Raw genomic sequence first — 17,459 nt, 5'->3', positions numbered from 1 at the left:
ATACTAATAAATATTTGTTGAATATATGAATAGATTAAACTCTGCATATAAAGAAAATTTTATAACATGCAAATCTTGTTACTCTACTTCTTTACATTCTGCCAACGACTCCCCATAGTGCCCAAGATGAAATTTAAGCTCCTCAGCTTAACCTGCAAGGCTCTCAATGATCTGACCCCTTCCTTGTTAACTTCCTCTCTCACTCTTCTTATACATGTAACCTATATTCCAGTAGTTGCCTGAAACTATCATTCAGAAATGGTATCCTCTTCCCAAGAATGGCCTGAGCTCCCTTCTTCATGTGGCTTAACTCCTATATGTTTTAAGACTTTGGCGGAAAATTTCCTCCTCTGGGACACTCACCTTGATGGTTCTGAATTTGGCCAGACATTACTCCCTTGTCTCTTAGCACTCTATGCGTAACTTTGTCACCACAATTTTCAACCTTCCAAAGTAGGTACCTCATCCTCCACATGACCAGCAAGCACCAGCATGTAGTAGAAGCTTTGTAATTTTGTGTGAATGAATGAAGGCAGCATAACAGGAGTGGAAAAAGGTAGCTTTAAAAATTCATTGCCAGAGCCAGGTGCAGTGGATCATGCCTGTAATCCCAGCACTTTGGGAGGCAAAGGTGGGTGAATAACTTGAGGCCAGGAGTTTGAGACCAGCCTGGCCAACATAGTGAAAACCCATCTCTACAAAAAATACAAAATTTAGCTGGGCATGATGACAGGTGCCTGTAATCCCAGCTACTTGGGAGGCTGAGGCAGGAGAATCGTTTGAACCCTGGGAGGCAGAGGTTGCAGAGGGCCGAGATTGCACCACTGCACTCCAGCCTGGGTGACAGAGAGAGATTCTGTCTCAAAAAAAAAAAAAAAAAAAAAAAAAAAAAAAGTTATTGCCAGAAGTTTGATGGAGTCACACCCTGCTTAAGCACTTAAGCCAAGATACGTTTATTTATTCCATTATTAAAGCCTCGCTAGAATGTTCTTCCACTAAATAGACTAAATTGTGTTTCTTTATTCTTAAAATAATTATCAATAGTGAGTTTGGTGTTATTCTATCCCCAAATGACTATTGTCCTAACCTTTATTTGCACTGAAGCTTGACTTCATTTTTCTTTGATTGCTTTTGTTGATTGAGCAAGTGGCTTACATTTTATTTCTGAACAATCTCAAAAGGTTTAGACTAGTCCAAGCAAAGCCATGTTTGTAAAATGCTAAACTGTTCATTTGGCAATGACTAAATTATTTTTGGCATCTTGAGCACAGAGCTGGTCTCAGCTTCTTAGACAATAATAATGATATTGTGCTAGTATAATTGCCTTCAGGAAAGAAGAGAAATCCAGCATCGATTTGACAAGACTAATGTTTAAGTGGATCCTGCTGCATCTGCCTTGGAGTAGAAAGAGAAAAATAAATGATAGTTAGACAAAGCACCACGTGAATCCTGTGCCTGCCATTGGTGCATCAGTTAAAGTAGCCACAGGCAACTCTTTTAGTTACTCTTCTTTGATTTACTATCGTTCGTACAATAGAACATGAATGCGTTCTAAACAATTTTAGGTCACCTAGTGCTTTTTATTATTTCCCAACTATAGCCCAGTTCTCTAAATTTTTAACTATTTAAAGGAAGTGACAAGACATAATTTAGTAAAGAAAAATACAGCAGAACATCACAACCTACAATCTAAATAACCACAATTTCCTCTTTCTTAAGAATAAACTAGAGTAACCCTTCCATAAATATATTTGATAATTTCAGAGGATGGGTGAATTTCTCTTTGTAAAAAAAAATTTATCCTTTACTTTTCATTGTAATGTTGTCTAAGGTTGAGCACGTGCCTTCATTACGTATCAGTTAATTCCTCTCCTGGTAGCACTAATAATAAATGACATGCTTACAATAAAATACAAAGAATGAAATGGAGTTTGCTTTATGAAAGCCAACATCCCCTTTATCCTGCTAAGAAGACTGAAGCCAAGGGAACGCAGGTGACTAGGACAAGGTTATTCAGCTATCTAATAGAAAAACTAAACCGGAGACTAAGACTTCACTTTCTTTCGTTTATATTCTTTCTCCTGAGACTCTAATTTTCATATTATTTTGTTTCTTAGTCTTTTCCTTCTGAATACTTATATGTAACACATTGTTTCAAAGGTAGCGTTATAACATTGTTTCATTGAAGATTGTTTGGTTGTATTATCAAGAAAAAAACGTATTCCAGCTGTAGCCAAGGTTTGCATGGAATTTGCTAGCTTCTCCCCACACTTGTGTGGGCTTTCTCTGGGTACCCCTGTTTCCTCCCACATCCCTAGGATGTACACATCAGTGAGTTGGAGTGTCTAAGTGGTCCTGGTCTGAGTGCTTGTGGGTGTGCCTGTGAGTGCACCCTGCAATGGAATGGCATCCTGTCGGGGCAGGCGGCAGGGAGGTTGTTCCTCACCTTCTCCCTAAACTTTGGAGATAGGCTGTGGCCATCCCCAACTCTGAACTGGAATAATTAAGGAAATAATTGTCTTACCTGTTTTCATGAATCTTTCTTAAATGTTTACATTTACTTTTATTTCAGTGTTTAATATTAGAAGTGTTTGAGGTATTTATTTTGAAGTTTGATGATGCTTTTGTGACCAGAAATATGCCATAGATACTTAACTGTTTTTTGTATCAATTAGCCTATGTAAAGTTGATTTCGATATGTGTCGTTTTGCTTAAAGTCACAATTTCCAGGAAATTATTGAGGACATTAAGAAAGGATTTATTGTACATTTTAAACAGAGTGAGATGTTTAACTTAAAGAAATTGGTTTTGAGAAGGATTTGTTTATGGATGCAAGAAAATTATTATCCTGTCCAAATTATAAAACTGTCTTTTTTATATAAGATTTTACATTAACAAAAAAGAAATTAATATTTAATTACAATTGCTATGAAGATTGCAAGTCTTCTCCAGGATTTTTTGAGATACATGCTATGTGTATATATTCAAGGTAAAATATATCATTTACATTTAATTCAAATTAAATTTAAGTTTTACTGGATGTTCTAGGAATTGCTAGTGTATATTCTACAACATTGTCTGGGCCTGTATACATATTACTTGTTGTACTCAGTCTTTAATATAAATCTACCTACAAAAACACGGGTATATTTATGAGCAGTCCAACTTTTTATTTCAGGCTAGATTAGTTCTCATGCACTCAAGATGCAAATATGTCTGGATAATATTGAAAAAATGGCTGGATTCCTTAAATTAAATCCTTTGTACATATGTCAAGGTGCCATAACATATATGTATTCCATGTAGTTTGCTGTTTTGTAAATATATGAAAATAATTTTTCAAGATTTTTTACAAACTTATGGTCTGTATGAGCAGGAATACAGTTATTCCTGTACATGCCAAGATAAAAATGGCATATATATATTTACCTTTATTTACTTTAAGATCTCATTTATTTAATATTACCTAATTTTCCTTCACTTTATTATATGTATCTATCTCTTGTAAGATTTGATTGTCAAAGAGTGGTTTCTCATTTTTAAAGCATTTCATAGATCTTGCAAATTAGACTTTTCTAACAACACTGTGAACCATCCACAGTGGCTCATGCCTTTAATCCCAGCACTTAGGGAGGCAAAGGTGGGAGGATCACTGGAGCCCAGGAGGTCGAGGCTGCAGTGAGCCATAAGCATGCCCTGTGCTCCAACCTGGTGATAGAGTGAGACTTTGTCTCAATTTTTTTTTTTTTTTAAATTTTTAAAACAGCCAGGCACAGTGGCTCACGCCTGTAATCCTAGCACTTTGGGAAGCCGAGGCAGGTGGATTGCCTGAGCTGAGGAGTTGGAGTTGGAGACCAGCCTGGGCAACATGGCTAAACCCTGTCACTAGTAAAAATACAAATAATTATCTAGGTGTGGTGCTGCGTGCCTGTAATCCCAGCGGCTCAGGAGACTGAGGCAGGAGAATCACTTGAACCCAGGAGGTGGAGGTTGTAGTGAGCCAATATTGCGCCACTTCACTCCAGCCTGTGTGAAAGAGTGAAACTCCATCTAAAAATAATAATAATAAAAAAACAACAACACAACTAGGAAAAGATTATATAATTTTTATTAAAGAAGGAATATAAATTCAGAATTTTTTTTTGTACTTGTGTTTTCCCAGCTAGTTTTCTTGTCAAAATAGGCGGGACTAGATCTCAGATTTATTGGGTTATTATTTTACTACAGGCCATGTTAAAACCTTATCTCTTTCTCTAGTGACAACAGAGGACTGAATTTGGATGAACTCTAATAACTACACACTCTAAAGTTAACAAGTTATTAAGAATAAAATGGTTACTGACACTTCGAGTTTATTTTGCAGTGTGTGTGCGTGTGTGTTGGTTTGGGAAATGAAGATGGCAGTGGGAATGGTGATAATGATGAGAATGATTATGAAAATGTTTTGTGGAGTTGACATTAGACTAACTTTGGGAGAAAAGGAGAGAGGTAACCAAGAAAGGAAGTGTGAAGAAATGGCCAAAGAAAACACTGAGGAAGAAACCCCTTAAAAAAATCCCTTAATCTGTCAAATATGCTTTTGGTTGCAAGTCACAGAAGCCAAGCTCAATCTGGCTTAAGCAAAAAGAATTCTTATTTAAAAATATCATAGAGTAGATTTAGTTTTAGGCCAGCTAAACTCATGATTTTGACACTTGTGATGTAAAATTTTTTTTCTCGTCATCTCTCAGCTCTTTTATCTGTGATATTTTACAAGCTTGTAATTTAAGTCAGATCTGTATAAGGAGTACAGATTTAGGAGTCATCACCAGGTAACTGTTAATTGTTTTCTTGGTAAAAGATGAAATCATTCATGAGAAGGTCCAAGAAAGAAGAGAAGGGGACCTTGAAGAGAATCCCAAAAAACACCAGCATTTAGGAGGAAGAGAAGCCTAACAAGAACAGGAAGAACTACTGGAAAAGGAAGAGTACAAGGAGCACAGAGGCCATGGGGAAAACTGCACGTGCCATAGACATGCACTGTCTGGCTATTTGACTTATAGCAGTTTCCTCTTTTCCAGAAATAGTCGCTGTACTCAGGAATGGCCATTTGGACCATAGGATGCTGACTCCTGGCCATAGCTACATGTTTTAGGTGTCTCCAATTGAGCCAAGCTGGCCCCATCAAATTCCCATTTCTTTTGTTGCTGTTGTATTTATTTATTTATTTATTCATTTAGAGACACCAACACTACTCCTTTTCCTTCTTTGCATTGTGTCACAATGTGAAAAAAAAGAACTCTGGTAAATTTCTCTACCATACTGTTATAAATAGGCTCCAACAATTAAATAACCTAATATGTGGGGTTACTTTATTGCAAAACTAGTGAGATGCAGTCTGAGTCTTCAGCTACCGATACTGAATTCCAGGGGTCTGTCTGCAAGGCTCCAATCCATCTTATTCTTGCTGCAGTTTGGCATCATCTAGTAGTGGCTCTTCAACCTGGTATAAATATGTTCGAAAATGATTCTAGGACCTAAAACTGGCTGTGACTTCTAGGACAGCACTTGTAATTCCAAGGCTGCTCCTAGTTATTTTGCCCTTCACCTATTGGGACTAGTAAATTCTAATAACACAAAAATCTCTTCCACTGTCTGCAGTTTTCTTGCCTGTTTACAACCCCCTTCTATTGTATTCCCTTCCTTCCAGAAAATGAAAGCTTTAATATGTTCCAGTTTGAGAATGGGAGCTGGAATGGAAGCCAGGGGCTGATCACCCTGTGTGTTACACTATATGTCAGGTTTCTCCTGTCTTCTCAAATGTGTTCCTTAGGATTACCATATCCTCAATGCTTATTTAGCACAGTGCTGAGTACATTGTAGGATGTCAATTCAATTTTATAAATTACATGAATGAATGGATATATAAATGAATAGATGGACAATCTGTACAAATTGGAGGAGGCCAGGAACCAGAGTACAAGAGGACAGATAGCTTTTAGGGAAGATGAACTTCTTTTTCTATTGAAACATTTCTATTCTTCAGGGAAGGAAACAATATGCCTTGGTATGGATTGTAGTATATATGTCACACTACAAAGAAAAAAAGAAAATCAGATAACAGGAATTTAGTGTTCTTTTTAAAAAAATATATTTTTGAGCAATTTTAGGTTCACAGTAATAATGAAGAGGAGGTACAGAAATTCTCCATCTGTTCCTGCCCACACTCAGGCAAAAATCTCCCCTACCATCAAAATCCCCACCGGTGTGCTTTAATTGTTATAGTTGAGGAACATACATTGTTAAGATTCCTTTAAATTTTCAGAATGGTGTCCTGGGTGAATAAAGAATTATAATAATTGGGAATATGTTTAAATGTGTACTTCCAATTTTCATTTCCATGTGAATTAATTGAAGTAGTTTGACATAATTTTCTTATTTTGGAACAACCAGCATTATTAAAGTAAGTTATCATGGATTGAATGTATTGAACAGCTGTGAGTTTTAAATTGAGCATGACTATTAAAGCAATGTCTCTTAGGCTTAAAAACAAAGTGCTTTATTTACATTGCTATTATTTAAAATGGGGCTGTCTGTGCTCAAAACCTTTGGGATTTTTTTTTAAGTGTTAGTCTTTGACTTCTGCATCTTTCTTTCTTAAAACAAGCAGAGAACAACAATCAGAGAACAATTTCTATTTTCTGATTCTTTTGGAAACCCAGAAGCAACTCTCTAGAATAGGCATTTTATTATATGTCTGATAGATTACCTAGTTCACAGCAATTTTTTTCATGCTGTCTGCTTTTATCCCTGTTATTCTTGAAATATCCTGTAACCCTCCCTGTTTCTGTTTGATAGGTTCTTTTTAATGGATGGGGGAAAAAAAAGAAAAAGAAAAACTCCTTGAAATGTGTTTTCAGATTGTCAAGGGTTGGAGATACTTTGATATTTAGGTAAATGGATGAAAAGAAGTTTAGCTTTGTTATGTTAATTGTACTCGGCCTCTATATATATCAAGACAAAGTTATTCTAGGTAATATTGTTTTGTTTACCTTTATCTTTCTTAGAGGAAAAGATGGGGATAAGGAAAGAAGCTTGTAATTTTAAAAATTTAATAATATTTGAGCCTCTCTAGAGGTTCATGTGATCCTCCCACCTTTGCCTCCCTAAGTGCTGGGATTAAAGGCATGAGCCACTGCAACTAGTCCACAGTGTTGTTAGGAAAGTCTAATCTGCAAGATCTTTGAAATACTTTAAAAATGATTAACTGCTCTTTGACAATAAGATCTTAAAAGAGGTAGATACCTATGATAAATTGAAGGAAATTAGGCAATATTAAATGAATGTTAAGTTTTAATATTAAGTTTTAATGTGATTTAATATTTAATATGATTTGTGGGGATTTTCTTATAGTTCTAAAATTAGATTAGGCTAATATGATGACATCTAGTGCTATTTATCAGTATTTCTGGTTCTCCTTTTTCTGGATACAAGGAAGGATTGCATCTTTCAGCTTTTTTGAAGATAGGCGTGACCATGTCACTTTCTTTGGCAAATAAAGTGTGAGCAGAAACGGCATGTATCATCTTTGAATGGAAGTCTTTGAGGAATGAAACATAATTTGTCATGTTATTTTCTTCCTGTAGTGGCAAACCACAATATTTCAGGAGGTGGAATCTCCAGCAGCCTACAACCCTAAAAGTGGTTAATGTACAGAAAAACTGCTTGTTGACCCAAGACGAATGTGTAGCATGAGTGAAAAACAAACCTTTGCTTTAAATTACTCTGATTTGGGCTTCATGTAAAAATTAGTCGATTTTCACATACGCAGGAATTAGCACAAGGAAGTAGAGATCTTCCATAAAAGCTAAAAAGTAATATATGATGTTCACTTATGAGCTGGTGGCTGGATAAAAGGCAATACATTTTATATGGTAACTGTGATGGCTAATACTGAGTGTCAACTTGACTGAATTGAAGGATGCAAAGTATTGATTCTGGGTGTGTCTGTGAGGGTTTTGCCAAAGGAGATTAACATTTGAGTCAGTGGGCTGGGAAAAACAAGCCTACCCTTAATCTGGGTGGACACCATCTAATCAGCTGCTAGCATGACTAGCATATAAAGCAGGCAGAAAAATGTGAAAAGATTAGATAGGCTTCGCCTCCCAGCCTACATCTTTCTACTGTGCTGGATGCATTCTGCCCTTGAACATTGTAATCCAAGTTCTTCAGATTTGGGTCTCAGACTGGCTCTCTTTCCTCTTCAGCTTGCAGACAACCTATTGTGGGAACATATGATTGTGTGAGTTAATACTGAATAAACTCCCTTTTGTATATGTATCTATCCTATTAGTTCTGTTTCTCTAGAGAATCCTAACTAATACAGATTTTGGTACCAGGAGTTGTTCTAGAGGAATAGAATATTAAGGATGGAGTTCCTTTGTTGGTTTTGGGTTTTCTGGAGTTGGCTGCTAAATATGATTAGACCCCAAAACACTAAGGACTCTACTTCTAATAGTATGGAGAACACTGATAGTTCTTGGCTTTAACTGTTTAGAGAGTTATGCAATATAAATGCATTTAACACTCCTGATTCACTGCTCATGAGAGGCAAGGAGTTTTGTGCCTCTATACATAATACCTTTGACCATATGTGGAGAACCAAGGAACATAATGAAACTGGTTGGTTGCTCCTAAGTTCAGTGGACAAAGTGATGAAAGGAAATGATGAACTTAGGGATTCTAACTCCTGACTTTAGAAGCAGATACTGAGCCTCAAATCTATTAAGATTGCCCTGAGTGAGAGTCTCATCTCCTGTAGAGAAAGAGCTGAAATTGTGGAAAAACAGACACACACTCTTATCATGCGAGTGGCTGACCTGCAAGAAAAGGTGCATGCACAGCCTTGCCAGGTGTCTACTGTTAAAAAAAGTGAGGGCATTGATTGGAAAAGAATAGGACCCTGCAACTTGGAATGGGGATATGTGGGAGGACCCTGATGAAGCTGGAGACACTGAACTTGTAAACTCTAATGAATGTCTTTTGCCAGAAAAAAACAGCTTCCCCATCACCAGTAGTGGCAACATCCCTTCCTCAACCCATGCTACCATGAGCCTTTCCACCTTTGTCTGAGGAGATAAACCCTGCACTGCCTGAGGCAACAGTGATGGCCTCTCCTGAGGCAGTTGCCAGTCAAGATAATGTTGATTCTCCTCAGGAACCACCCCCAACACACCTGTTTGCTTCTAGACCTATAAATGAACTAAAGTCCCAGTAGGCCTTTAGAGGCCTAAGAGCATGACCCATGAGGCAGTACAGTACACTCAAAAAGAGTTCCATGAGTTTTCTAATTTATATAAGCAGAAATCTGGAGAACAGGTATGTGGATAGATACTAAGGGTGTGGGATAATCGTGGAAGGAACATAGAGTTAAATAAGACTGAATTTAATGATTTGGGCCCACTAAGTAGGGACTCTGCATTTAATGTTGCAGTTCGCAGAATTAAAAAAAGTTTCTAATAGTTTATTTGCTTGGTTAGCTGAAATATGGATTAAAAGATGGCCCACTGTGAGCGAGCTGGAAATGCCTAATCTCCCTTGGTTTAATGTAGAGGAAGGGATCCAAAAGTTTAGAGGTATTGGAATGGTGGACTGGATTAGTCACTTTAGACCTACTCATCCCAGCTGGGAGGGTCCAGAAGATATACCCTTGACCAATGCCTTGCAAAATAGAGTGCAGCACCTGTATCTTTGAAGAGCCTTGTAATAGCCCTTGTCTCTATGTCAGATCTAACAGTGGGAACCACAGTCACTCAACTACAGAATTTAAATACACTGGGAATAATTGGATCCCAAGATGTCAGGGGCCAAGTTGCAGCACTCCACTGTCAAAGGCAAGGTGGACATAGCTACCATAATGGACAACAGAGGCAAAGTGGCACCAGCATAGTCTGACTAGTGGACTAGTGTAGAACTCTGGCATTGGCTAATTAGTCATGGTGTTCCTAGAAGTGAAATTGATAGGAAGCCTACTGCATTCCTACTTAATATATGTAAGCAGAAAATTTCCAGGTCAAATGGACAAAAGACTAATTTGAATTATAAAAACAGAGGAGGCTGTGTCCTTTGAGGAAGGACCCTACTACACTACCTACAATTTATGCTGCTAATCTTTGTCTCACCCTTCCCCAAGGAAAGCTATGCCCTTTTTACCAGGGTAACTGTCCATTGGGGAAAGGGAAATGTAAGGGTGCATTAAATCCTTTTTTCCTGTATAAGTTACCCAGTCTTGGGTATGTCTTTAACAGCAGTGTGAAAATGGACTAATACAGTAAATTGGTACCAGTAGAGTGGGATGTTGTGAAAAGATACCTGAAAATGTGGAAATGACTTTGGAACTGGGTAACAAGTAGGGATTGGAACAGTTTGCAGGAATGAGAAGGAGACAGGAAAATGTGGGAAAGTTTGGAACTTCCTAAAGGCTTGTTAAATGACTTTGCCCAAAATGCTGATAGTGATATGGACAATGAAGTCCAGGCTGAGGTGGTCTCAGATGAAAATGAGGAACTTGTTGGGAACTGGAATAAAGGTGACTGTTGTTGTTTTATCAAAGAGACTGGCAGCATTTTGTCCCAGTCCTGGAGACTTGTGGAATTTTGAACTTGAGAGAGATGATTTAGGGTATCTGGCAGAAGAAATTTCTAAATAGCAAAGTATTCAAGAGGTCACTTGGGTGTTATTAATGGCATTTAGTTTTGTAAGCAAAGCAGAGCATAAAAGTTTGAAAAATTTGCAGCCTGACAATGTGAAAGAAAAGAAAATCCCATATTCTGAGGAGAAATTAAAGCCAGCTGCAGAAATTTACATCAGTAATGAGGAGCTGAATGTTCCTCACTAAGATAGTGGGGAAAATGTCTCCAGGGCATGCCAGAGGTCTTCAAAGAAGCCCTCTCATCACAGACCCAAAGGCCTAAGAGAGAAAAGTAGTTTCATGGGCCAGACCCAGGGTACTTGTGTTGTGTACAGGATAGGGATTTGGTGCTCTGCATCCTATCTGCTCTAGCCATGGCTGAAAGGGGCCAGTGAAGAGCTCGGGCCATGGCTTTAGAGGGTACAAGCCTCAAGGGTTGGTAGTTTCTATGTGGTGTTGAGGCTGCCAGGGCAAAAAGTCAAGAATTGAGGGCTGGGAACCTGACTTCAGAGGATGTATAGAAATGCCTGGATGGCCAGGCAGAAGTTTGTGGCAGGGGTGGGACTCTCATGGAGAACCTCTGTTAGGGCAGTGTGGAAGGGAAATGTGGCATCAGAGTCCCCACATGGAATTCCTTCTGGTGCACTGCCTAATGAAGCTGTGAGAAGAGGGCCACTGTCCTCCAGACCCTAGAATTGTAGATCCACTGACAGCTTGCACAGCACAAATGGAAAATCTGCAGACACTCAACACAAGCCTGTGAAAGCAGCTGGGAGGGAGGCCATACCCTTCAAAGCCACAGGGGTGGAGCTACCCAAGACCATGGGAACCCACCTCTTGCATTAGCATGACCTGGATGTGAGACATGGAGTCAAAGGAGATCATTTTGGAACTCTAAGATTTGACTGCCCAGCTGGATTTCAGACTTGCATGGGGTCTGTAGCCTCTTTGTTTTGGCCAATTTATTCCATTTGAAATGGTTGGATTTATTCAATGCCTATACCCCCACTGTGTCTAGGAAGTAATTAACTTGCTTTTGATTTTACAGACTCATATGCAGAAGGGACTTGCCTTGTCTTGAATGAGATTTGGGGCTGTGGGCTTTTGAGTTAATGCTGAAATGAGTTAATACTTTGTGGGACCATTGGGAAGGCATGATTGGTTTTGAAAGGTGAGGACATGAGATTTGGGAGTGGCCAGGGGTGGAATGATATGGTTTGATTGTGTCCCAACCCAAGTATCATCTTATATTCCCATGTGTTGTGGAAGGTACCTGGTGGGACGTTATTGAATCATGGGGACGGGCCTTTCCTGTGCTGTTCTTGTGATAGTGAATAGGTCTCAGGAGATCTGATGGTTCTCCAAGCAGTAGTTTCCCTATACAAGCTCTCTCTTTCCTTGCTGCCATGCATGCAAGATGTGACTTGCTCCACCTTGCCTTCTGCCATGGTTGTGAGGCTTCCGCAGCCATGTAGAATTGTAAGTCCATTAAACCTTTTTTTCCTGTATAAATTACTCAGTCTTGGCTATGTCCTTATCAGCAATGTGAAAACAGATTAATACAGGAGGTCAGGTAATCAATGGAGCTTTAGCTCAGGTCCAACTTACAGTGGGTCCAGTGGGTCCCCAGACTCATCCTCTGGTCATTTCCCTAGTGCCAGAATGCACAATTGGCATAGATATGCTTAGCAGCTGGCGGAACCACCACACTGATTGGTAGGGTAATGGCTATTATGTTGGGAAAGGCCAGATGAAAGACATTAGAGCTGGCTGTACCTCAAAAAAACAGTAAATAAAAAAAGATATCACAACCCTGGAGGGATTGCAGAGATTAGTGCCACCATCAAGAACTTGAAAGACGCAGGAGTGGTGATTCCCACTACATCCCTATTCAACTCTCCCATTTGGCCTGTGCAGAAGATGGACGAACCTTGGAGAATGACAGTGGGTTATTGTAAGCTTAACTAAGTGGTGACTCCAATTGCAGCTGCTGTACCAGATGTGGTTTTATTGCTTCAGCAAATTAACACATCTCCTGGTACCTGGTATGCAGCCACTGACTTGCCTAATGCTTTTCTCTCCATTCCTATCCATAAGGCCTACCAGAGCAATTTACTTACAACTGTAAGGCCAGTAATATACCTTTATTGTCCTACCTCATGGGTATATCAACTCTCTGGCTTTGTGTCACAATCTTATTTGGAGAGACTGATTGCTTTTTGCTTTTGCAAGATGTCCCACTGGTTCATTACATTAATGACAATGCTGATTGGATCCAGTGATTCAGAAGTGAAAACACACCAGACTTATTGGTGAGATGTTTGTGTGCCAGAGGATGGGAAATAAATTTGACTAAAATTCTAACTCAGTAAAATTTCTAGGGGTCCAGTGGTGTGGGACCTGTCAAGATATTCCTTCTAAGGTGAAGGGTAAATTGCTTCATTTGGCCCTTCCTACAAACAAGAAAGATGCACAACACTTAGTGGGCCTATTTGGATTTAGGAGAATACACATTCCTAATTTGGGAGTGTTACTGTGGCCTATTTATTGAGTGACTCAAAAGGCTGTGAATTTTGAGTGGGGTCCAGAGCAAAAGATGGCTCTGCAACAGGTCCAGACTGCTGTGCAACCTGCTCTGCCACTTAGGTCATATGACCCAGAAGATCTAATAGTGAGTGAGGTGTCACTGGCAGAGAGGAATGCTTCTGCAGATATCTACTCTCTTTTTGAGAGACAGCTATTGGCCTGTTACTGGTTTTGGTGGAAACTGAACATTGGATTATGGGTCATCAAGTCACCATGTGACCTGAACTGCCTATCATGAACTGGGTGCTTTCTGAACCATCCAGCCATAAAGTGTGTCATGCACAGTAGCATTCCGTCATCAAACAGAAGTGGTATATATGTGATCAGGCTCGAGTAGGTCCTGAAGGCACAAGTAAGTTATATGAGAAAGTGGCTCAAATGCTCTACTCCTGCCACTCTCCCTTGTCTCTCCCAGGCTGCACCAATTGCCTCATGGGGATTTCCTTATGATCAGTTGACAGAGGAAGAGGAGACTAGGCCTGGTTCACAGATGGTTCTGCACGATATGCGGATACCACCCAAAAGTGGACAGCTGCAGCACTACAGCACCTTTCTAGGACATCCCTAAAGGACAGTGATCAAGGGAAATCTTCCCAGTGGGCAGAACTTTGAGCAGTGCACCTGGTTGTGCACTTTTCATGGAAGGGAAATGGTTAGATGTGTGCTTGTATAAAGATTCATGAGCTGTAGCCAATGGTGTGGCTGGATAGTAAGAGACTTGGAAGAATCATGATTGAAAAATTAGAGACAAAGAATTTTGGGGAAGAGGATGTGGATGGACCTCTCTGAGTGGTCAAAAACTGTGAAGATAATTGTATCCTATATGACGGCTCACCAATGGGTGACCTCAGCAGAAGAGGATTTTAATAATCAAGTTAATAGGATGACCCGTTCTCTGGACACAACTCAGCCTCTTTCCAGCCACTTCTGTCATAGCCCAGTGAGTCTGTGAACAAAATGGCCATGGTGGCAGGGGTGGAGGTTATGCATGGGCTCAGCAACATGGACTTCTACTCACCAAGGTGTACCTGGCTACTCCCACTGCTCAGGGCCCAATTTGCCAGCAGCAGAGACCAACACTGAGCGCTCGATTATAGCATCATTTCTCAGGGTGATCAGCCAGCTGCCGGGTGGCTGGTTGTTTATATTGTATCTCTTCCATCATGGAAATGGCAGAGGCTTGTCCTCACTGGAATAGACACTTACTCCAGTTATGGGTTTGCCTGTCCTGCACTCAATGCTTCTGTCAATATTACCATCCATAGACTTATGGAATGACTTATCCTCTGTCATGGTATTCCAAACAGCATTGCCTCTGATCAAGGCACTCACTTTATGGCTAAAGAAGTGCAGCAATGGGCTCATGTTCATGGAATTCACTGATTTTTCCATGTTCCCCATCATCCTGAAGCAGCTGGGTTGATAGAACGGTGGAATGGCCTTTTGAAATCACAATTACAATGCCATCTTGGTGACAATTCTTTGTAGGGCTGGGGCAAAGTTCTCCAGAAGGCCGTGTATGCTCAGAATCAGCATACAATATATGGTACTATTTGTCCTATAGCCAGGATTCAAGGATCCAAGAATCAAGGGGTGGAAGTGGAAGTGGCACCACTCACCATCACCCCTAGTGATCCATGAGAAAAATTTTTGCTTCCTGGTCTCACCACATTATGTTCTGCTGACCTGGAGGTTTTAGTTCCAGAGGGGGGAATGCTGCCACCAGGAGACACAACAATGATTCCATTAAACAGGAAGTTAAGATTGCCACCTGGACACTTTGGGCCCTTGTTACCTTTAAGTCAACAGGCTAAGAAGGGAGTTACAGCTTTGGCTGTGGTGATTGACCCAGACTATCAAGATGAAATCCGTCTACCACTCCACAACGGAGATAAGGAAGAATATGCATGGAGTATAGGAGATCCATTAGAGCATCTCTTAGTATTACCATGCCCTGTGATTGAGGTCAATGGGAAACTACAACAGCACATTCTAGGCAGGACAACAGATGGTCCAGACCTTTCAGGAATGAAGGTTTGGGTCACTCCACCAGGGAAAAAACCATGACCTGCTGAGGTGCTTGTGAAGGCAAAGGGAATACAGAATGGGTAGTAAAAGAAGTAGTCATCAATACCAACTATGACCACATGACCTGTTGCAGAGACGAGGACTGTAATTGTTCTCCTACTTTTGTTAAATACATGTTTGTGCATGTATACACTTCTACGAAGAAAATATCTTCATTTTATTTCCTTTTTCCTTTATCATGTGACACAATATTTATTGATTTCATATCAGCATTTAAGTATTGTTAACTTTTTGTAATAGTATTTGGGCTGGGGACTGGGGCATTTCTGGTTGTACGAAGGATAGTTGTATTATGTTAGGTGTAATTATGACCTTATTTTTGTCTTTATTTGAAGATTATGTATGATGTCAGGAGACGTGAATGGGTTCAAGTTGACAAGGGGTGGACTTGTGATGGTTAATACTGTCAACTTGATTGCATTGAAAGATGCAAAGTATTGATCCTGAGTGTGTCTGTGAGGGTGTTGCCAAAGGAAATTAACATTTGAGTCAGTGGGCTGGGAAAGGCAGACCCACTCCTAATCTGGTTGGATACCATCTAATCAGCTGCCAACATGGCTAGATATAAAGCAGGCAGAAAAATGTGAAAAGACTAGACTGGTCTAGTCTCATAGCCTACATCTTTCTCCAGTGCTGAATGCTTCCTGCCCTTGAATATCAGACTCCAAGTTCTTCAGTTTTGGGACTCAGACTGGCTCTCCTTGCTCTCAGTTTGTGGATAGCCTATCATGTGAGTTAATACTTAATAAACTCATACACACACACACACACACACACATCCTATTAGTTTTGGCCCTGTAGAGAACCCTGACTAATAAAGTAACAATCAATGTCATGTTATGTTTGTTATGTTATGTAATGTTACGGGAAAAAATATTTGGCAAACCTGTCTCCTAAGGTAACATGAGAGGCAGACTATGTACACAATGAACTCTTAGCTTTAGTGGATGAAGTTGGAAGACAGGCTACTAATATGTATGTTGGTCATTGACTGTATTTGATCAGTTGTTGGAGGAAGCAATGAGATTAAAAAAGGACTTGCTGGGTTTGCAAGAAAGAGTTAACAGCACTAGAAACTGCAGAAACTTAAGGCCATGAAATCTCGGCAGAGACAACTAATTTTATACCCAAAAGAGTGGAGATAACAATGTAAAACACTTTGAACAACAAAAGCAACAAAAGCTAATTAAAATTCAGTCTTATCAGTTTTATCTCTACACATGTATTAGAATGGCTAAAATCCAAAACACTCACAATACCAAATGCTGGTGAGGATGTGAAGCAATAGGATTTTTTTTTTTTTTTTTAAATGGAGTTTCACTCTTGTTGCCCAGGCTGGAGTGCAGTGGCATGATCTCGGCTAACCATAACCTCTGCCTCCCAGGTTCAAGAGTTATTCTGCCTCAGCGTCCTGAGTAGCTAGGATTACAGGCACTTGCCACCATGCGTGGCTAATTTTGTATTTTGAGTAGAGATGGGGTTTCTCCATGTTGGTCAGGCTGGTCTTGAACTCCCCACCTCAGGTCGATCCGCCCGCCTCAGCCTCCCAAAGTGCAGGGATTACAGGCATGAGCCACTGCGCCTGGCCAGCAATAGGATCTTATTCACTACTGTTAGGAATGCAAAATGTACATCCACTTTGGGATACAATTTGGCAGTTTCTTAGAAACCTAAATTTAGCCTTAATGTATAATTCAGCAATTCCACTTCTATGTATTTACCCAAATGATTTCAAAATTTATGTCCACACAAAAACCTGCACATGAATGTTTATAGCAATTTTCTACGTAATTGACAGAAATTGGAAGTAATGAAGATGTTTTTCACTAGATGACTGGATAAACAAACTGTGGTACATTCATACTATGAAATATTACGCAGTGATAAAAAGAAATAAATTATCAAGCCATGAAGAGATGAAGACACCTTAAGTATATTTTGTTAAGTGAAAGAAGCCAATCTAAAAATGCTGCAAAATGTATATTTCAATTATATGACACTCTAGAAAAGACAAAACTACGGAGACAGTAAAAAGATCAGTAGTTGCTGGGTGTTCAGTGAACAGACACTCACACAAACAAACACACACATACACCCCTGACAGCATTTTAGTCAT

Source organism: Chlorocebus sabaeus, chromosome 11 (assembly GCF_047675955.1).
Source record: "Chlorocebus sabaeus isolate Y175 chromosome 11, mChlSab1.0.hap1, whole genome shotgun sequence".
NCBI classification, from domain to species: Eukaryota; Metazoa; Chordata; class Mammalia; order Primates; family Cercopithecidae; genus Chlorocebus; species Chlorocebus sabaeus.
The sequence above is the reverse complement of the archived record's forward strand: the minus strand, read 5'-3'. Positions refer to the sequence as shown.